The sequence below is a fragment of the Malus domestica genome, chromosome 03, assembly GCF_042453785.1.
Source record: "Malus domestica chromosome 03, GDT2T_hap1".
NCBI classification, from domain to species: Eukaryota; Viridiplantae; Streptophyta; class Magnoliopsida; order Rosales; family Rosaceae; genus Malus; species Malus domestica.
This window is the reverse complement of record NC_091663.1, coordinates 17,423,618-17,446,239: the sequence shown is the minus strand read 5'-3', so window position 1 is coordinate 17,446,239 and position 22,622 is coordinate 17,423,618. Positions and strand designations below refer to the sequence as shown.

The 22,622-nt window shown below is 35.9% G+C and overlaps 1 long non-coding RNA gene across 1 annotated transcript; it reads right to left on the bottom strand.

Moving 5' to 3' along the window:
* Positions 1–675: 675 nt before the first annotated feature.
* Positions 676–2,179, bottom strand: LOC108173060 (uncharacterized). The gene is made up of 3 exons (XR_003772369.2): positions 1,961–2,179; positions 1,193–1,298; positions 676–885 (listed from the first exon to the last, which is right to left on the bottom strand). It is a non-coding gene; the product is annotated as an uncharacterized lncRNA (long non-coding RNA).
* Between the last annotated feature and the right edge of the window lie 20,443 nt (positions 2,180–22,622).

Below are 22,622 nucleotides of genomic sequence, written 5' to 3'. Positions count from 1 at the left end.
CAAGTTTTAAATTACATAATTTAAATTATTTAAGTTATACCATTTTTAAGTTTTAAATTATTTGTTTTAAATTTGTTAAGTTATATCTTTTTTAGTTGTAAATTAATAACTTTAGTTTTAATTATTAATTTGTGTATTAGTAGTTTTAGGATTTAGTTCAAGTTTGAAATTAGTAAGTTTAGGAAACGTTTGTTAATTTTAGTTCAAATTATTATTTGAGTTGAAATTAGTAATTTTAGGATTTTAGTTCTAATTATAATTGTTGTTGAAGTTATTAATTTTATGATTTAGTTATAACTAGCGAAAGTGTCCCCGCGCGATGCTGCGGGTTTTAAAACCATATAAAACATATAGAAAGTTATAGATGTATATACAATAGGCAATACTATTTACATACATTTGAAAATATTACAACCCTATTTACAAAAAGGAACAAAATAAGAAATAATTTTGGCAATACCATTTATATACGGTGACTTCATATTATGCAAAATTTGTGCAGACCCATTTTAAGAATAACATATATGTGATTTGCAAACCCATTTTAAGAATAACATATATGTGATTCTTCATTGTACACATAATTAAACTGTTACCCCATTCTTCAACACTATCAATCTGTTTTTGCCTGCTTACCCTCTCAATAACAAATCTCTCCCACTGAACACAAACGCACACAGCCAATTACAACTTCATTAAACTGGTTCTACAACGTTTGAATTGATAGTACACAATTATGTGATTAGATGGGTCAAGCAAAACCGTATGCTTTTCTTGCTTATCTAGGTTCAAGTGTATCCCTAATCTATACATTACGTATGAAATCCTTGTAATTCATAGTGAACATGTTCTGCTCAAGATCAATGGTGTTGGAGAATCATCCCACTGCACATACACAACCCCACGAAAATCGACAAATACTTAGAATGAAGGCATGAAAAATTTAGATTTATTTCTAGCTTTTGAATTAAATAAAATCAAGCAAAAATCAAGCAACAAAATAAGAAAAAACGTGCATAAGAAAAAAAAACAGTGTGTGGAAATCATTTTCCTTTGAGTAAAATGAAGAAATTACATGAATTGGGCTTGGGAATTCCTTTTGAAAATGTCAAAAATCATGTAGAATTAAGGGCCTTCTTGATTGGGATGAGCATAGTGGAAAAGATAGGCACATTAGGATGTATTTGTAGACCTGGTGTTCTAGCTCCATCCATTGAGATGGAGTGAAAGGTCCTCTGCCTCTTGCTATACTCCATTGCATGGCAGCAACTCCATTACTCAACTCCCATTATTATGCCCTGAAACACAACCAAAAATCAGAAAATTGAAAAAAAAAATATATATATATCTGAAGTTGAATTTTTTTTTTTAAAGAAAATTAAGCAATTCAGAGCCTTTGAAATTGGCCAAAAAATGGGAGAACTGAGCTTCTATACCTATAGTAAATATATTATGTGAATGTGGTTCTTGCTCTCTTTCTCTCAACATCACGATTATGAAACCTTCGACATATCAAGAAAAAATTTCTAAAGCCCAATTACATTAAATCACAAATTCAAAACATTATTTTAACATGCAATTATCGAAACATAAATACATAACTGTAAATAAATCTTCACAGTTTTTAAGGAGGAGCAGAGAGAAGGAGATATGCAACCACCATGAAGCTCCAGAAGGTTTTATAGTCGACCAGGAAGGAAGAAATCACGGATCATATGACTTTTGTTCAATTTTCATAGACTATACAAATTGTTCGAACAGATAATTCGGGTCTTTTAACAAATATTTAACAGATAGAACTCAAAAATTTTAAGAACGAAAACAAAAGGTTCAAAATTTACTCAAACCCAACAATAACAGACGAAATTAAAATTAATTAGAGCAAAGTCGGTACAAATTCGAAATTCCAAAAACCAAAATTATACGCAAAATATAAGAATTTATAACACAAAGAACTCACCGAAATGGAATCAAATGGAGAGAATGAACCATCAGGATATGAGGAATGAGGCAAGGCAGGGGCTACTATGAGTGAGTTTTGGGTTGTGGATTTCAGATTTCTCATTCGGGGAAAGGATGAGGATTCTAGGTTGGGGAAAACAAGGAGCAGGGAGAAAAAGTAGGATGCACAAAAAAGCAAAACGATTTCTAGGGTTTGATGGAGTTTGCAACCAGTTGGACTTGCTAGAGTGTTTTATCACTGTGTTGTTGAAGAGAAAGAACGACACCTAAGAACTCAATAGAAAGAATGGCAACCTTGTAATAACACAAACTAAGCAAGGGTAAAATCGGAACGACACTGTGCTTATGAACAGTGTTTTAGTTGATTTTCAGTTTTAGTATATATTGAATTTATAGTTGAAACAATATTTTTAGTTGAAATTAGTAGTTTTATGCTTTTAGTTATAAAGGTAAATTACACTTTACCGCCACAGTTTTGCCACGTGGCTGCCAAATTTGTGCCATGTGGCGAAAAAATAAAATTTTTATTCATTTAAAAATAATTATTTAAAGAAAAGTTATAAAAAAAAAAACCAACCAAGAACCCATCTTCCCCGACCCCCTTCTTTGCAACCTAAACCCCCAATCCCACCCCACCTCCACCTCCACCTCCCCCGCAACCCCCCTCCCCTGACCGCAGCAGTAACCTCCTTCGTCCAAGGCTGTATAGCTCATATCTCGGATTCTCCACTGTGAGCCCACCGCAGTTCTCTCTCTTTGTTCCTCTTCAATGGCAGCCATAGCTCACATCTCGAGGAGATCCTTAATCTTCTTCGACTAGAACGAGTCGGACCCAAGCCCATCGAACCTGCAGTCGTTGATTTCGCATTGCCAGCATCTGCCATGCCCTCCATTGTTGAAGCATCGGTGCTCCGCCGTGCAATGCCCTTCAAGCCCACCGAGGAACCCAGCAGTGCCAATCTACCATGCCCATCATAAAAAAACATAAGGAAGAAGATGGGTTTTGCGTAGGGTGGGGGGGGTTTGCGGAGGAGGTGGGGGTGGGGTGGGATGGGGGATTTAGGTTGTAGGGAAAGGGGTGGGGGAAGAAGATGGGTTCTATTTTTTTTAATTAATTATTTTTAAATGAATAAAAAATATATTTTTTCCCATGTGGCACAAATTTGGCAGCCACGTGGCACAACTATGGCAGTCACGTCAGCTCTTAACGGATTTATGGATGGAAAATGTAACGGATGTACTATATTGAAATAAAATAGTAGGTGAGGTATGAAAGTGAAATGTTTTGAAGATGTTGTATGCAATTGTACCTAAGGTGGTAAAGTGTAATTTATCCTAGTTATAATTTATATTTGGAATTATAATTTTTGTTGAAATTAGAAGTTTTAGGATTTTAGTTATATTTTTTATTTCAAATTAGTAATTTTAGGATAATTTATTAATTTCAGTTATAATTTTTAGTTAAAATCCAAATTGTAATTGACATTATAAAAATTATAATTGAAATTAGTAATTTTGGTGTTAGTAATTACTGTTAATGATTACATTTTTCTATTTAAGATTTTAGTTCTCCTTAGTACTGTAAGGATAATTTCTTAATTTTGACTTGGGATAATTTTTTGGATATTAGGATTAGTTTTTGTAATTTAATGATTCATTTATTATTTTTTGCATTTGTGTAGATATCTCGTCTTATTTCTAGTCATAGGGCCGTGATGATTGCATCTTCGTCGGCATCATCGACGTCTTCGGTGGCATTTGACCTTAGCGCGTGGCGTACTCACCGGGCGCCCCCGCACCCCCAACATGACATCGACATCCATATCTATGGCTGAGAGCTCGTAGCCAGGTAAAATAAATAAAAAACTCCGTTGATTTCCTTATTCTTTCAGTTGTAAAATATTTTCTATTCAATAAAATTAGTTACATTCTCCAATTGCGTGTTTGGTACCAAATTGTGTGATTCAACTGTTGCAATAGTTGGTTGGATATGAAATATTGTTTATTATTGTTAGGGTTTGGGAAATGTTATAATTATATGGGTTCTGCGAAATTTGGGTAGAATATTTAGTATATGTTTGATGTTCTTAATTTTTTGGCAGTTAAGTAGAACACTCGATGTCCTTGTCGACAGTTGAAGACGCGAAGGTCACGCAGGTAACCAACGATAGTACTATGATTGGATAGGACGAGCGGCATTGGGCCGCACCTACGCCGGAGTAGCATAGCACATTGGTCTATGACGTTGCGCACGTTGTTCAAACCTTTTGCCCTATGTGGCTGGAATTTTAGTGAGTGATGCTAACGGAGGTGAAGGAGAAGGTGTGCAGTTATTTGTCGGTAACTATCCAACTATCTTGTATTTGTTTTCATATTTCGTATATATATTTTATTTATAAACGTATGTAATATTTAATATTATTTTAATATAATATTTGTTAAATTGTAGACAAACTACAATTTAGACAATATGAACGTGTCCATGGACACTTACCTAAATAGGCTATTCGCTGACTGCTACAAGTAGTGGAGAGTGACCTTCACTAATGTTTTGAATTATTTGATGATCCAGAGGTCGCTCCCCTGGAGGGTTGCCTGTAGGAGTTGGAGGAGTGGCCAGAGGACCGGGAATGGCTCTGCGGCCATTTTCAGGAGGACTCCTGTGTGGTATGTATGTTAAGATATACGACTTAATTAATTATAATTTTTTAAATTCTTACTAATGTTAATTAATTTTTGTTATATTTTCTTTAAGTATCACAACTATAGAAGAAGGTGAAGGCCAACAAGATCAACTGGGACAAGAAGACTTTTCTCCACCATGCGGGTTCGAGGCCCTTCTCATATTGGATGGAGGCACGACGACATGTAATAAAGCGTTTAATATTCCAATTCTTAAATGTGACAAATATTAATATGTTTTGGGCACTAACATTTTCCTTATCTTTTTCTGTTTCAGGATCGTCCCTTAACAACTATCTTGTTCCAAACAAGATTAGAAATATTCAAGAATTGTGCAAGGGAACTGTCATTTCTTCATACAACAATTTGTGGGTGAAGAATCATGGCACATAAAGTGTCCATTCTAAAGTTCCTTGTTCATATAACCAAGAAACAAGCACTAGTTTTTATGTTAATTAAGGGATGTTCAAAACAACTCGTATATCTTCCTACAACTACTTGTAAGTAAAGAATGGCACATGAAGTTTCCATGTCTTTGTGTTAACTTCTTAAGTTCCTCTGTCTATTCAACAAAGGAATATGCACATCTAGTTGTGTTATCCTCATTATGTTAGACATATCTATAATGTTCTTCCAATGATACATTATCAATAGGAAGATGGTGAGGATGAGACTACTTGGGTACACACACAATCCATTCAAGACAATGTATGGGATTGTAACACCAAGTTTGGAAACTAAAGCTTTTGGCTTTCTTTGTCAAGTTTTGGATAGTGTTTGCAAATATATAGGTAAATAATACATAACGAAATAAATTGATTGATTTTAAGCCATTTGATTGAGTCTTTTAATCAAATAAACCACCCACTATTTTGACAAATTCCATATCCCCCAAAGGAATTCTAGAATTTTGGAGGAAACACTTAGTAGGGTATGGGAGGCTCACTATTACCAAGCCCACCTCACACTAATATCATATTGGCTATTATAAATAATAATGAGAGAGTACACTTACTAATTTACATCTCATGTAAGTACCCATCTTATTTGTGAAGGAAATTTTGTGAAAAACATGTTCATTTAAGCAACATCTATAGCATGCAATTAACAATTAAAAGGCGGAATCATGCTTGTATGCACTTAAAAACAAAACATTAACCATGAAATTCAAAGCCTAGTAGATTGGTGAACCTTGACTCAACTTAAAACAACATTTGTTAGTTGAGAAATTATACCTTTGTAGATTCCTCTTTGCATAAGCAAAGGCTAATCACCCAAGGAGAGGGCCTTCATTCCTTGCTTCTTAGATCCATGGATTTGGATGGAAGAATATGTTTCTCCAAGTTCTCAAAATAGAGAACCTCTAAGTCTCCACACCAAGGTAAGATGTGAAGAAGAGATGAGTGACCTTAGAGGAGAAAGATTACTAGCTAATCCCTCCAAGGGTGGCCGGCCTCTTAGAGAGAAAAGGGAGAGATATGTTCTCTCCAATTCTCTAAAAGAAACCCTAAATGAATTTTGGCTATAAAGTCATATTTATACCTTAATTCATTGGAGTGGCAAACTTGTAAATAAGTCCAAAACTCACTCCATCTCTAAATGGCCGGCCTTAGGGTATTATTGGGCTAATTGGGCCTTTGTGAATCATTATTCATTAAGTTGTCATACAACTTAAGTCAATGGGCTTGAAGTTCGAAGCCCATTGGGCCTTAAGGTCCAAAACTATCTCGAGGTCTTTAACGAACTTATTCGTTTGATTAATTAACATATTAATTAATCGTTGCCATAAATAATTAAACCATTTAATTATTTTTACTCATCTCCATTGTTTCTTCAATCTCCACCTTACACGGTGTAAGATCCATTAGGTTCCTTTTAGCGAGGCAGTGGGCGATTAAAACCATTTCAAATCGATTGTGAATTGAAACTTACTTTCGATTCTCCTTTTAGTAATTATACACGTTTAGGGCTTCCACAAACCATGAGTGACACCTAGCAGCATATCATGGTTACCCAAGCTAATCAGAAGAGGTGGAGAACCTATTCAGTTTAGGATTACAAATGCAATACGGTCTTTCTCTAATACAATACTCTTGACCACATTGTTTGGTTTGATAGTTTATTCATGTCTACTATCCAATGTGATTCATGTGCTTATATGATTACCTTGAATGTGATTTGGAACGACTTCCTAAATCTCATTCATACTCTGGCCAGAGATTCTTAATCATATCATAGAGTATTCTCCCCCAAACGGTTTGAAGGTTAGAGATCCCTTGTTGCGGAATCACTTGCCTCCATGGCTAAGTGGCTTAACCCCGACGATGTCGTGGACACCCTCCTGATGGAGTGACTTTGACATAATTAAAGATCAAGGACTTAACCATAAGACAACTATGATGCCTCAGGTCAAAGGACTATTTTGCATTATCCCAACCATGAGTTCTCATGTGACATAAGTATGAGAACTCCTCGTTGATCGTGTTCAGTAGACTCATTCATTATTGAGCACCTATATGCTTGTCTTGATGTCACACACACCAATGACTCGAGACTAGTCACTCTCCCTGAGAGAAGACACAACACGTACTAATCTTAACGGACTGTCAATGCCCAATTGGCAATCCTATGATCAGGAACGTTTAGGATGTGTCTACGAAAGAATGGTCTCATGAATCTAACTTCTTTAGATCACATTCTCCCAATCACATATTCCTTGGACTTATCGTTTAAGCGTATAACATTTATATGAGACGGCTCAAACAATAATCTTTGCCCTTGATATTAAACTAGATTAGTTTAACTTGTGAAATGTCTGTAAAGTATCATCATATGATTGGTTTTAGGGCACATTTCCAACAATTTGGTCTCAAGAGAACGTTGCCTCACAATGATAAGAGCAACATATTGCATGCATTTAACAATTAACGGTGGAAGCATGCTTTTATACCTTTGTTGAAACAAAACTTAAACCATGAAATTCAAAGCCTAGTAGTTGTGGTGAACCAAGACTCAACTCAAATCAAAGAGATGGAGTCGAGATTTCTTTATACCTTTGTTGAATCCTCTTTGCATAAGCAAATCCTAATCACCAATGAGAGGGCCTTCATTCCTGGCATCATTGCTCCTTGGATTCTAGGATTTGGAAGCTTGATTGGATTCTCCAAAAGTCCCTAAGGTTGGAGATCTGTAACTTTTTACACCAACGATGAATGAAGAAGAAGATGAGTGACCCTAGGAGAAGAAGATTGCTAGCTATTTCTCCTATGGAAGGCCGGCCTCTTAGAGGAAAGCGAGAGGCTTTAGAAAGCTTTCTTTTCTTCTTGGAAACCCTAATAAGGGATGAGGCTATAATGCCTCATTTGTACTCACCAACTTTTGTGTGCAACTTGGACCAAAAGGTCATTCCTTCATCCTTCTCTTGTGTGGCTAGTTTCCCAAGATTATGAGTTGTTTGGGCTTTTTGAATTTTAGTCATTAAGTTGTCATACAACTTAAGTTAATGGGCATGACAATTCGAATCCCATTGGGCCTTGAGGCCCAAACTAATTCAAGGGCTAAAACAAACTTATTCATTTGACTAATCAACATATTAATCAATCATTTCCATAAACAATTAAACTATTTAATTGTCCTTACTCATCTTCATAATATCCTTTAATCATTACCTCACACGGTGTGCAATTCATTAGGTTCTTTTTAGCGCGGCAATGAGTAATTAGTACTCTTACTAATCAATTGTGAATTGAACCTTACTTTCAATTCGCCCTTTAGTGTTTATACATCTTCAGGGCTTCCATAAACTATTGGAACCAAATATGCACACCTTCGTAATCGGTGGTTGAGCACAAATCCGTGTAGTTTGGAACGACTTGCAAAACAGTAAACAACCGTAAGCAAACCCTTGGCCGAGAGGGGAAGTGTGCTGGCTAAAGGCTTTCGACGGTCAAGTTAGTGAATGATTTGAGACTTAGGCAATGGGTAAGAGAATTCAAGTGTATAGATTGCGTCATCGTAGATGAACCCTAGATGGGTGTATTTATACCATGTGAGAGATACCTTTTTAGGATAGAAACCTTACTTTAAGCCGGGAGAATCCAATAGGATATCTGGTAAGTAGATATTGCATCCTCTTGGGAGTATGATTACTTATGGTACGCGCTTATCCCTAGAGTGTAGGGACTCCATATTTATAGATTTGATCGAGTCCATATCCAGATCAAATTGCGTGTCTTAAGGAACAATCATGATCATCTAGCGGAGTCACTTGGGCTTCGCCTAATGCCCGGAGTAGAATGATGGTGGCATCTTGCTTCGACTAATATAGCTCCGCCCGGAGTAGGTGAGTTCATAACCGGACTTCTGAGGTAACAGTATTCGGATCAGCCTTACTCGGCCCTGGAAAATCATGGTCGCACACAAACCATGAGTAACACCTAGCAGTATGTCATGACTACCCAAGCTAATCCAACGACGTTGAAGAACCTATTCAGTTTGGGATTACAACTGCAATACGGTTTTTCTCTAATACAATACTCTTGATCACATTGTTTGGTTTGATAGTTTATTCATGTCTACTATCCAATGCGATTCTCTTGTCTATAGGATTACCTTGATTATGATTTGGAACAACTTCTTAAATCTCATTCATACTCTGGCTAGAGATTCTTAATTATATCATAGAGCATTCTCCCTCAACGGTTTGAAGGTTAGAGATCCCTTGTTGCGCATTCACCTACCTCTATGGTTAAATGGCTTCACCCCAACTATGTCGTGGACACCCTTTGATGGAGTGCCTTTAACATAGTCAAAGATCAAGGACCTTACCATAAGATAACTATGATGTTCTCATGAATGTAACTGCTTTAGGTCACATTCTGTTAACTACATAATCTTGAGGTTTTATGTTTAAGCGTATAACATTTATATCAGACGGCTTCAAACAATAATCTTTGCCCTTATATTAAACTATTTAGTTTAACATGTGAAATGTTTATAAAGTATCATCATATATATAGGTTTAGGACACATTTCCAACAATTCAAACTTGGGCTCTACACTATTCGAGAGAATAATCGAAAGGACGGTCCATAAATCATCCGAGTGGTGGCTCTGAACTCCGACCTCGAGTACAATTATTTCCATCCCTGACTAGCATTTTAAGGCAAGTCACTTTTACTGCCATCTTATTTTAAGTCAACTCACTTATGCTGCCATCTAGTGTGTAAGTAAGTCTGAATGAGGCATATAGACTAGGATATCTTTAAGAGCAATTTTATTCCAGTGGAGCTCCAATATGCGAAAATACCTAAGTCAAGTTGGCTAAATATAGTATGATCGGAAACGCTTAAGTCCAATGTATAGGGTATGACCAAAGGATTCCAAAGGTGTTTCCGATGTACATGCAAGTGACCAAGTCCCTAACGAACTTTCGTTTAAAATTCACTAAGGATGGATGCGAGATTCGAACTTAACAGGAGCAAGGTGAAAGAACAAATCTTAGATCTGGAATGGAGCAAGGTGAAAGAACAAATAGGCACAAAAGTCGAGCTAAAAGGAGGAACCCCGCACTTATACTTAGAGGAATCTTTTGTAAGTATTTGCAAACTCATACTCAGTGAACATGATAACTCAAACATATCAGACTAACAATAAAATCTAAAGACCATTCCATGTACGACTTGTCTCTTCCTCATCGTAATCTGACCAATGCATTAAAGCAAGTTCGGAGAAAAATATTTTTCATGGGTTTTAGACCTGGTGGTGGAGTAGGGTGGTACTCCAATTATTGGAGTGAAAATTTTTCAAAGCACTACGTTTGGGAGATAACATTTTTTTTAAATCGATGTTATCGAAGCTCTGTCCTGGGCCTATAATCATTCCTGTTTCGCTCTGTTACTCATTACTTTGAAGTTGGTTTACTTAGGAAAGATTCTCTGATTAAACTATATTTATTGACAAGGAACCAAAGGATGAAAAGTTCTAAGTATTCTAATCAAACAGGCTTAAAAATTTAAGTATAACTACTTTATTAAAAAGTTATGCAAGGAGATTTGATCAAATAAACATAAATAGCCAAAGTCTTGTGACTAAGGCGAAGTGTTCAATTTTGGAAGGGACAAACCTTTTTCCTAGCTAAAAATTGTCTAAGGACATTGAAAACTAAAAACTAAAACTAATCATCAGAAGTGGTTGCGAATTAATAACCTTACCCTTGTTCGTGATAGAAAAATCCTTAGAGATAGCTTAAGAGTTGGTAGGATGAATTGTTGTAGACTTTTCCTCGGAGTCGGCACTAGATCTGGTTCCTTTGGACTGCTTAAGCTCCATGACTTCATCCGATGGGCTAGGAGGAATAAGAAATTTGGCCTTTTTTTAGCTTCGCCATCTTGCAATAAGCATCCCAGCCATCGCTATGGTCCCATTTAACAATACCAGTGACGTAACCCCAGTCATAACATTTAACGTATTTCAACTCAAAAGCCTTTTTGAAGGATGCACAGATATCCAGCAGCTCCGCCTCATTCATATCCCTTGCTTGCTAAAGGGCTTCAACATGGGCATATTCCTTTAGCTCTGCTTCCAGTTGATGTCTTTTTAAATCCAACTAAAGAATGGCATGATTCGCATCCCATGTACTCCGCTCTGTCGCCACTGCCTGCTCTACCTTATCTTAGTTCCTTAACACCTACTTTAGTTTTGCTTTGACCTTGGCCACTATTTCCTTAAAGTCATCAACCTTGCTTTCATGATAACGCATTTTATCAGTAAGGTTGTCCTACGCGATCTCCTAGGAGTGCTTCGTCGCTTGCTTGTCAGCACCTTCTACAGATCCGCGTTCCTCTCTTACAATGAATTTTCGATTGGATTTTGCATCCAAGTTCACTTTTGTAAGCTGCATCCAACTTGTGAATATTCTCAACATGACTTAGAGGTATTGCCTTAGTCCACGCATTAGCCTATTTTCATAAGTTTGTGGGAATGAAGCAAAGATAAGTGAAATCGACACAAATTCAATAGAGGGCGAAGAAGAACTTACTGCGTATTGTTATGCATTTAACAACCTAAATATTAAGCTACTAATCGCACGTTTTAAACTCACAAGTGCACAAGATCAAATTCATAGTATAGAAAGCAAGCATGAGATCATTCCCACGAAGATTGCACTAATATGTATCTAGAGCATGATTCCTAACAATTTAAATTAATTAATTCACAAAAACTAGCAAATATGCACATACAGGTTTAACAAATAGTTTGAGATGTCTTAAAGTAGTAAAACACAGTATAAAGAACGTAGGCAAATAAAAGTAATTGGCAATAAGGGTTTTGAAAATGATGTTTCAACGGTTAGGACTTTGGTATCCATCTCTAACCTTTTTCGCCTAAGCAACCGATACACACGATGATACAAAACAGATTTTTGATGCTTTATGTTTGTCAACCTAAAGGCATGGTATCTACTCCTTGAGCTATTGATTTCCCTAAACAATGAATTAGGCATGGGTGTCTACACTAACTCTTTTCATTCTCGAAGTATTTAGCATGGTATCTACTAAGTTGCACTCCGAGAAATCATAATACAATGGAAATCGACAAACACACGAATCCTAGAACATGGAATCTATTCCGGTTATCCGTGATAACAAATCCCAAGAACCGTAACTAGTTCTCTTGTTACTCGGCATAGGTACAAGACTTGATCATCCAAATTTACCCATGTAACAAACTCAATTACAAGGCTATTCTATGGTGATCAATCATAAAATAACTCATTAAGATTGGAATCGAAACTGGAATTAATCACTAAAGCATCAACAAATTGTCTTGTAACAAAAGTGTATCGAAAATACTCAAGGAAACATGATTAGGACTTCAACCAAGTCCAAACTATGAAATTTAGTTACTCATAATGTAAATGGGCAGCAAAGACAAACAAAACAGAAAGTAAAAGGAGAAGAAAAAACTTTTCGATGACAAACTGCAGAACTATGCTCTGGCCCTTCCTTTTTCTCCCTTCTGTCTTGGGTTGTTCTTTATCTGTTTTGGTGGGTGCTGCTGCCTATCTTCTCTTTTTTCTCTTTTGTTTCTCTGCTTTTATATCTCACGCCCCATCTGCTGGTCTGATTAGGGATCCTCCTTCATTCCCCTTCTAGTTGTAACTAGACCTGGCATTCGTGTCGTGTTTCTCGTATTAGTGTTGTTTTCAGGTCATACCCGATAGCTTAATGGATCGTGTCGTGTAATACCCGTTAAAGTAAACGGGTAATACGACTCGACCCGAAATCAACCTGTTAATATTATCAGGTAATATGATTCGACCCGTTACCTGTTAAGAAAAATATATTTTAAATCAATAAAAATGAAAATGAAAAACATAATTTAACCCAAAAAATGTAAAACATAATACTAAAGTAGTATATACATATTAAATTTCAGAGTTGACTCCTTCATGAAAGTTGTAAAGCTTTTCATTACAAGTGATTACATTTTTCACACTTCTACAATAATTATTATTCATCTTATTCATTTTGCACTCAAATAAAAAACGTTGTTCATGAGATTTGGAGGGTTTTAAAAATCTAAATGATCATGTAACTATCGTATAAGCGTTGAGGATACAATTATGAACTTTTATTATGCTTTCACATATTTCAGACTTATACATTAATGATTATGAATTTTGTTTATTTTGAACTCCCTTAAAATTACTATTCATGAGAGTTTGTAAGGTTTTAAAATTCAAACGATCATATACCCATCCTCAAAGCGTAGAGGATGCGAATACAAGCATTTGCATATTTTTCGCACATGTAAATTAATTATTATAATTTTTTTAATGTGTTTGGTATTTTTAAATTACTTGATATTTATATTTTTAATGTGCTTTATGATTTTTAATCTCAATCTTTGCCTATAATATCCTATAAAAATAAATAAATAAATAAAACTTACATTTTAAAATTTATATAGAATAATAATTAATAAACAATATATACATATTCATGTTATCTATTGTATTTTATAATAAGTTTTTTTTAGTAGTTTAAAAAATTAGAATCATCAAAATAACTTTTTTCTTATCTTGTCGAAACAGGTTACTTGCGTGTCACTCTCGTGTAAACATGTTAAGGACCCGTTATTAACAGGTTATTATCGTGTGACACGATAATGACCCGATTAGTTATCGTGTTGACCCGAAACTCGTTATTTTCATGTCGTGTTAATGGGTCGTATAAGACATTACCAGGTTTTGTTGTAACCGACAAGGCAATTAGGCTTTTTTTTTTTTCATTCTAATTCAATGGGCTTTAAAGTCCCATCTTATTAGTCTTCTTATTTATTTCCTTACAGACTTTTTAGCTTCTTCCAATAGGAATTTTAATCTTCATTTAATCTGCCACATTGATACACGTTTGTAGAAAATTTCGTATTCACGCGTAGCCCGACCTTCATGTACTAAAACTGCCATAACTCCCTCTAGAAAAATAATATTCAGGAACCGTAAAATTCTATGAAAAATAGACATCTATGGCTTTCTAAGCTTATATGGTACATCGCCTAGTTCTTCCTAAGTCAATACAGTTTAATCCACGAACTCGACTGCTTTGCACAGGCTGTGCTGATGACATAGGATTGTAAAAGCCTTTTTAGCTACTTTTGCACTCTTTGCTTGTTACAACCTACAAAACACAAATATAATGTAAAACCTATATAGAAGAGTAAAACAAAGGTGTAAAGAAGGAGAATTATTATATATATATATAATAGCGAATTTACGAGCATAACACTTATCAACTCTAAAAAACAATTTTTAGTTAGGTTATGAGAGTGCGAACTCTCTTCCTTTGAAGTCAGAATGAGCAATGGCAGCACAGATTAGATCTTGGACATGCTCTATGTTGCGAAGACCACTACGTTGGTGGGAAGCGCATGTCGATTCCAAGCTGGTATGAGAATTAGAGGATGTTGAACTCTATTTTCTGCTGCGGCAGAAAAGATGGGTGGTTCGACGAGCATCGATTGGCTTTGAGTGGTCGTCTGCGGGAATAACCTGGAAGGCTCTATCAATTAGCTCCGGTTGGCACAGCCCGATGTTTCTCACGTCGTCATCACATTGAAGATTGACAGATGGAGCTTTTGAATCCTAGAAATGTTAGCTTCCCAGTTGTCATTAACCACAAAGACATCCTTGTACTAGTCTTTGTCGTGCCGAGCCAGGTTAGTGATTTAAGCTCCCTATTGAAGGCTTGGCCACCACAAAAAAATAATGCGTCTCTGAACTCTTTCACATGGTGTACATCTTGCGAAATTCATGGATCCTAAGGTATTCTCCATACCATTCATTTAGTAGTTCGAAGCATGTGATAATGCCGAAGGAAGAATGAGTGAAGTTGCTGAGAGCAATGTTGTAGCAAATCAAAATCTCCTTCAAGAGAATACAAACAGGGAATTTCAATCCTAAGTCCATGTACCAGGGATGGATTCTAGTACACGAATGCTTGAAATATTGTGGCCAGTTTCCCACTAGGCTTTGCATTCATTTAGCAAATCTCGGCTATGATGCACGAAGGTTTTCTCTTCTTCTTTGCAGTCATTCAGCAAATCCCGATGGTGATGTACAAAGTGCTAGTCGGGCAGGAAGAACACTGGCAGAAAAAAATTTCCATTTGACATATGAGGAGGAAATTTCAAGCAAAGGAAGGTAGACGACTTGGTGAAAATTTTATAATAAAGGCAAGGGTTTGGAAAGCTCTGAACAGTGGAGAAGGTAAAAAAGAAATCTGAATATATCTATAGAGGATATTTTAGAGTCATCTTAACGTTGAATCTGGATAGTCATGTCTCGAGATTAACGAATCCAATGGCCAAAATTAGTTAGAAACGTAAAAAGTAGTTCCTCGTTTCTTATGTACACACAACTAAGACATTCTCATCATTGCGACATTTATGGCATGATTTTCAAGAGTGCATGCCTAATTTTGGAATGTCTCAATTACTTTGCAATAGTAACAAGGCCGGATTGCCACGTGTCAAAAGTATTCAAAACGGTACATATTCTAATTAACTCCAAAAGGCATGGACTTTAGATAACTATCCATCCTGAAGCAGATCATCACTTTAAGATACATAGTTAGGGGCAACAATGATACCATCTTTTTTTAGGGCTGGAATATGGCGAATTGGAATACGAATATCTCAAAAGTCCGCTCATTTGTAAAAATGTTTTGCATTAAACTTGTGATTACTAAGTTGGGTTTTAAACCCTTGACAACTTATGCAATTTTTGTATGATAGTTTAAGACAGTTTTTGATATCTGGCCTAACATTTTTACACTAAATATGCTGAATGTGGAGTTAGCAAGTTTGTTAGTATTTAGTTAGAGTTGTTAGGTTTTCTATTATAAAAACAGAGTGTAATCATCATTCTTTCAAGTCAATATACAAGTCTCATATTTCTCTCTCTAAATTCTCTCTAGTTCATCTTTCTCAGTTACTCCTTCTCCATTTTCTATTCGATTCTCAAATATTTCAATGTAGTTAACATGGTCTTAGAGCCACCAGACCCACGCCATGGATTTTGGTGGTTCCACATCATTAGATTTCATCGTCTTTCGCAATAATTATTATTTTTTTGTTGAGAATGAATCACACATTGATGGTAGGATGGACTTGCATGAGCTTATAAGAGGTTGGGCTACTCTCCATATTGCCAATTGGTTTTATGGTGGAATATCAAGTTTCTTCATGGTATTAGAGCCAGGTTGTCCATGTGTGAAACCAAATGGTTACACATGCTCAACGTCACCTCGTTGTGTTTTGTACATGTGTTAGGCTTGAAAATTCACCACACCTGAAGGGTGTGTTGAGAATGAGTCCCACATTAATGGGAGGAGAGACCTTGCATGGGCTTATAAGAGGTTGGGCTACTCCCCATATTGTCAATTGATTTTATGGTGGAATCTCAACTTTCTTCATGGTAAATACAGTTAGCAAATTTGTTAGTATTTGGTTAGAGTTGTTAGGCTTTCTATTATAAAAATAGAGTGTGTAATCTAAATGTAGTTGGCTAATGGGTTCTTGCCTATCACATGTTCGATCTTATGCATCAATGAAAGTTAGTGTTAGAACAAGTGATATTGCATGCAACGTGTTCGAGATCAACTATTTGATGGATTGCTCAAGTCAGAGATTTAATAAAGGTTCTATTTTTAGTCCTCTATGATATATTTGGAGTTTGGATACGATTCAGTTCTGAATTCTTAGTTCAATTGATCTATGACCCATTCTTGGCTCGGGTTCTTGCCGTTCCAATGGAAGAGATTGTTGTTCTTGAAATTAACGGGTCGCGACCAGGTACAAAGGTGTGGATTGTCTTCATATCGCATCCTCATCAGGGTATGGATTGTCTTCATATCGCATCTTACTCATTTGGGTAGCTACTGCCATGTTGTTGGGTGAAATTGGAAGAGATCAGAGAGACATTGAGCTTCGGCGCCTTCGTCGGCTTCTTGGGTATATTTCTTTCTTGGTGTTGTTGGCATATTAGCTTTCTAAATTCTATTTTTTGTGACTTTGATCCGTACTCTATTCTCTATTATGGAGGAAATTTCAAAACTTTATGCGGTCCAAGTGTTTGATGAAATGCTCAGCTCAAGTTTTTTTGTTTTTTTTTGTTTTTTGCTTTTTTGTGAAGGTTATGTTTCCTCACTTTCTCTGAATTCTTTGAAGAATTGGAATGATTTCTTGCTACAATTAATTATGTGATGTGTGAATCATCTTTTCTGGGTTTCAAATTGTTTCTTCTGATATTAGAGTTCGATTTTGTGGTGAATTTTGGTATTGAAACATTCTTTTCAGTCAAGAATTCATAAATGTCGAATTGTGAAAAATTGAAGGCCTTTTAGGAATTTAATTGTGAAGGTCAACTATAAGAGTTCTACAAAATGGTTCTAGTTGAATACCAAGATTTCTAAGGCAATATGTCATGTCTGATATCTTTTCGGTGTTCATTGTCATATGACTCAGAAAGTTTTGCAGTATCCAATTCTGGTCTCTCTACTTCACTAATATTCTGCAATTCTGTTAAGGAGCTTGTGCAGTATTTCCTCCTTATCACAGCTTATAATGTCGAGTCCAACCAGCTCAGTTGTTAGCAGATATCTATTGTAAGTACGGTTATATGGGTCTTTGCAAAAGATGAAGTTTGAAGAAGTTGTTGACTTGATGGTAAATCCCACGAAGGGTAATCTCGAGTTATGAGTAGGTAAATCTCACGAAGGGTAAAATCCCGAGTTAGAGAAGTTGTTTCTGGTAAAATCCATAAAGTGCAATCCTGCGGTATTATAGTTAAGGTTGATGCCACACTATAGTTTGTTAATTTTTTGTTTTTGTAAACATTAAAGGCCGAAGCTAATGTTGAATGAGATTGTTGGCGGTAAATCCCATGAAGGTAATGCCGTAAAAAGTTGTTATACCGACATGAGGGTGTGCTACGACTACTTTGTAGAAGGTTGTTCTTGTGTGAAACTCATGACAGAGGACGAGGAATACATGGTGTCTATATGTAAGGCAATAGAAGAAATTTGGATTGTTTTCACATACAAAGGTTTTTGGTCAACAACTACAAAGAGGTCATGGGGTACACTTGTTTGATTTAGGGCTTTAGGAAAGCTAGAAGCTTCAGTGATATGGTTTGAGTATTTTTTGGCATTACAAATGATAGGCCTTGTAGATGCTTACTCTTTGTCGTATGGTCGTGTACAGAAACTAAGGATGAGGATAGGGTGCTTTCTTGTTTGTAGCAAGCTAATCCAAAGTTGGTAACTCTAGTCAAAGTGCTACATATGTATAGATGTTTGGATATCAATCCAATGGTGGTTTTCCAAAGTCTATAGTTTTAGTGCTACCATGTCTCAATTCTTCTAATCTCAAATTGGGTTTCTCCAGTTGAGATTGAGGGGGAATATTAAGGGTACCAGTCAGCAATACAGTTAGCAATACAGTTAACAAGTTTGTTAGTATTTGGTTACAGTTGTTAGGCTTTCTATTATAAAAAAAAAATAGAGTGTGTAATCATCATTCTTTCAAGTTAATATACAAGTCTCATATTTCTCTCTCTAAATTCTCTCTAGTTCATCTTTCTCAGTTACCCTTTCTTCTCCATTTTCTTTTTAATTATGATAGTAGCATATTTATGTGACTTTGTTATCTTATTTCTTTGCATTTACTTAGTTAATTTCCATTTATTGTAGTAATTTAAGCTATTTTCATATTATTGAGGGTCCATTTGTTAAAGATGATAATACATAGCCAAATGGAGCATTTTGGAGCAATTTTGGATTTGGATTGGATAACATGCGTGGATAGCATAGGCGCTGGACGTTTTTGGAGTTTAAATGGTGTTAGACATGTGCTAAAATCTGCAGAAATTAAAGTTGAGGCTTGGAATGCAAGGAATTACACAAGAAAGAGGAATCCTAGTTGAGAGGAACATTATCTTATCCTATCTTATCCAACATTATCTTATCTTATCTCCAACTGCAAAGAGGAATCCTAATCACATTCAAACACTTTCTACCTGATTCTTAGAGTCCTAAAATCACTCAAAACACCAAATCCCTTTTCTCCTTGGATTCAGCCATTCCCCCTATATATATGAAATTCCTGCAGTGATTTAGGGTGCGCTGAGCCTACCATTCATCCATTGAAGTTGCTGGAATTTTTAGAGTTCTTTCTATCTTTATTTTAAGTTTCAATGTTTATTTTAGATTGCTTTTCAGTTATGATGAACATGTGTAATTAAGTTTCTTTTTAGTTAGAGGTGAATTTGAAGCCATGATCATATGTTTTATATAAATTGATTACATCTAGTTATTGTTTCATAAAACATGAATATGATTTACTTATCTGCTTTACAGAGAACTTATTCTTGTATGTTTATTAAGGATGCATACTTAGTTTGCATGCAGGGATTTGATACTAGAGTATAAGAGAATTTCACCTAATCGTTATGAACTGATATTTGGAAGTAGTAAAAGTCACTAGTCATGATTGAGTTAAGTAAATCCTTGGCAGGAGTATCATGCTTTTCATAGTTACGAATGCTTTGTCAATGCTTATGATTTTCATAGAACTTAATAATCTTTAAGATGTATATCTATCATGCTTTTCATAGTTAGGGAACTTGAGAAGAATAATTTAGTTGTGTCGCAGAGTCCAATTCAATGAACTTAGGAAAATTGAGAGTTAATTAGTGCTGTTCACAATTAATTTGGGGCATTGTCATCCATGGTTTATAGGAAGAATAACTGGAAATTGATTTGTATGCATATGTTTCATGTGTGGAGAAGAGTCCTTTAGCTTTCCTTTCATCCATATTTCATTCACAACTTGATTTACTTGCTCCCCTTTAGTTTTGTTTTAATTAAATTCGTCCAAAATCCCCCTAGTCATTGTTTTGATGTTAGTTTAACTTATTTTTCAGTTTTATAATTTTAATTTGTGTTGATTAGCATCCCTTCTAATCCCCGGAATAGAATGATCCCTACTTACTCGTACTACGATTGCATAATTTATAGGGTTTAATTTGTGTGTTAGTTTCTACCACATCAAATTTTGGTGCCGTTGCCAAGGATTAGTAAAATTGCTAATCACTCTGTTTTTTGTTTATTTTTCTTTTGATATTTGATTTAGTTTTATTTCTTTGATTTCAGGAACTAGTGAAGCAAGACATGGCAATTGCTAATCTTCAAGCTCAAATGGCGAATCTTACTTTTATTATGTCGCAGTATATCGAAAGGTCCACAATGAAAAGTGTCCCTACATTTGGTGTGTCCTATAGGCAAGGATATCTAACTAATCAACATCCTCAATTAATTGAGATTGGTGGTTGGGACAGTGTCAATGCTTGGGGTTATCAGAGCCATAACCAATCAAGGAACGACTTATTTTCCAACACTTACAATCCAGGTGGGAGTGATCATTCAAATTTTATGTGGTGGGAACCTCAACAAGTTCAACAACAAGGTTATTGGCAGCCATCTGAGGAGTTCTCTTCAAGACCTATGCAGCCACCACAATCTCCCCCACAACAATTCCAACCAAACTTTAGTATTTCCGTGGATTATGTTAAAATTCTTCAAACACTAAATACTTCTTGTGCTTCTTTGACTCAGGATCTAGAAAACGAAGTTAAAGAGAAGGTCGAATTGAAAAATCAACTTGTACAGATCACAAAATTCATGGGAAAAATTCGAGAACAAAGCGAACTCTCTAGCTCCATTATTTTCAATTCGACGGGAGGTTTTGAAACTGCTAAAGCTATCACTTTGAGAAGTGGTAAAGAGATTGGAACTAATCAAAAAACGTCTAAACAAAGCCAAAAATAGGACAAAGAGTTGCTGTCCAAAGAGGAGGATGAAGAACTCAGCCACGGGAAGCTTAGAAGAAGCCTTGCCGCTGAAGGAAATTTTATGAAAAACATGTTTATTTGAGCAACATCTATATAGCATGCAATTAACAATTAAAGGCGGAATCATGCTTGTATGCACTCAAAAACAAAACATTACCCATGAAATTCAAAGCCTAGTAGTTAGGTGAACCAAGACTCAACTCAAATCAAAGTGAATTGAGAAATTTATACCTTTGTTGATTCCTCTTTGCATAAGCAAAGGATAATCACCCAAGAGATAGGGCCTTCATTCCTTGCTTCTTAGCTCCATGGATTTGGATGGAAGAATTGGTTTCTCCAAGTTCTCAAAGTTGAGAACCTCTAAGTCTCCACACCAAGGAAGGATTGATGAAGAAATGAGTGACCTAGAGGAAGTAAGATTGCTAGCTATGTTCCTCTAGGGTGGCCGGCCTCTTAGAGAGCAAAGAGAGCTTTTGTTCTCATCTTTTCTCCCAAAAGAAACCTTAATGAAGAAAATGCTATAAAGTCATATTTATACCTACCTTTATTGGAGTGGCAAACTTGTAATAAGTCCAAAACCCACTCCATTATCAATATGGCTGGCCATAGGGTGTTATTGGGTTGTTTGGGCCTTTGTGAATATTTAGTCATTAAGTTGTCATACAACTTAAGTCAATGGGCTTGACGTTCGAAGCCCATTGGGCCTTAAGGCCCAAAACTAACCCTAGGTCTTTTAACGAACTTTATTCGTTTAATTAATTAACATATTAATTAATCATTGCCATAAATAATTAAACCATTTAAGTATTCTTACTCATCTCCATTGTTTCTTCAATCTCTGCCTTACACGGTGTACGATCCATTAGGTTCCTTTTAGCGAGGCAGTGGGCGATTAGAACTCTTTCAAATCGATTGTGAATTGAAACTTACTTTCAATTCTCCCTTTAGTGATTATCCACGTTTAGGGCTTTCACAAACCATGAGTGACACCTAGCAGTATGTAATGGTTACCCAAGCTAATCAGAAGAGGTGGATAACCTATTCAGTTTAGGATTACAATGCAATACGGTATTTCTCTAATACAATACTCTTGACCACATTGTATGGATTGATAGTTTATTCATGTCTACTATCCAATGTGATCCATTTACTTATATGATTACCTTGAATGTGATTTAGAATGACTTCCTAAATCTCATTCATACTCTGGCCAGAGATTCTTAATCATATCATTGAGTATTCTCCCTCAAACGGTTTGAAGGTTAGAGATCCCTTGTTGCGCATTCACTTGCCTCCATGGCTAAGTGGCTTAACCCCAACTATGCCGTGGACACCCTCTGACGGAGTGACTTTGACATAGTCAAAGATCAATGACTTAACCACAAGACAATTATGATGCCTCAGGTCAAAGGACTACTTTGCATTATCCTAACCATGAGTTCTCATGTGACATGAGTATGAGAACTCCTCGTTGATCGTGTTCAGTGGACTCATTCGCTATTGAGCACCTACATGCTTGTCTTGGTGTCAATCACACCAATGACTCGAGACCAGTCACTCTCCA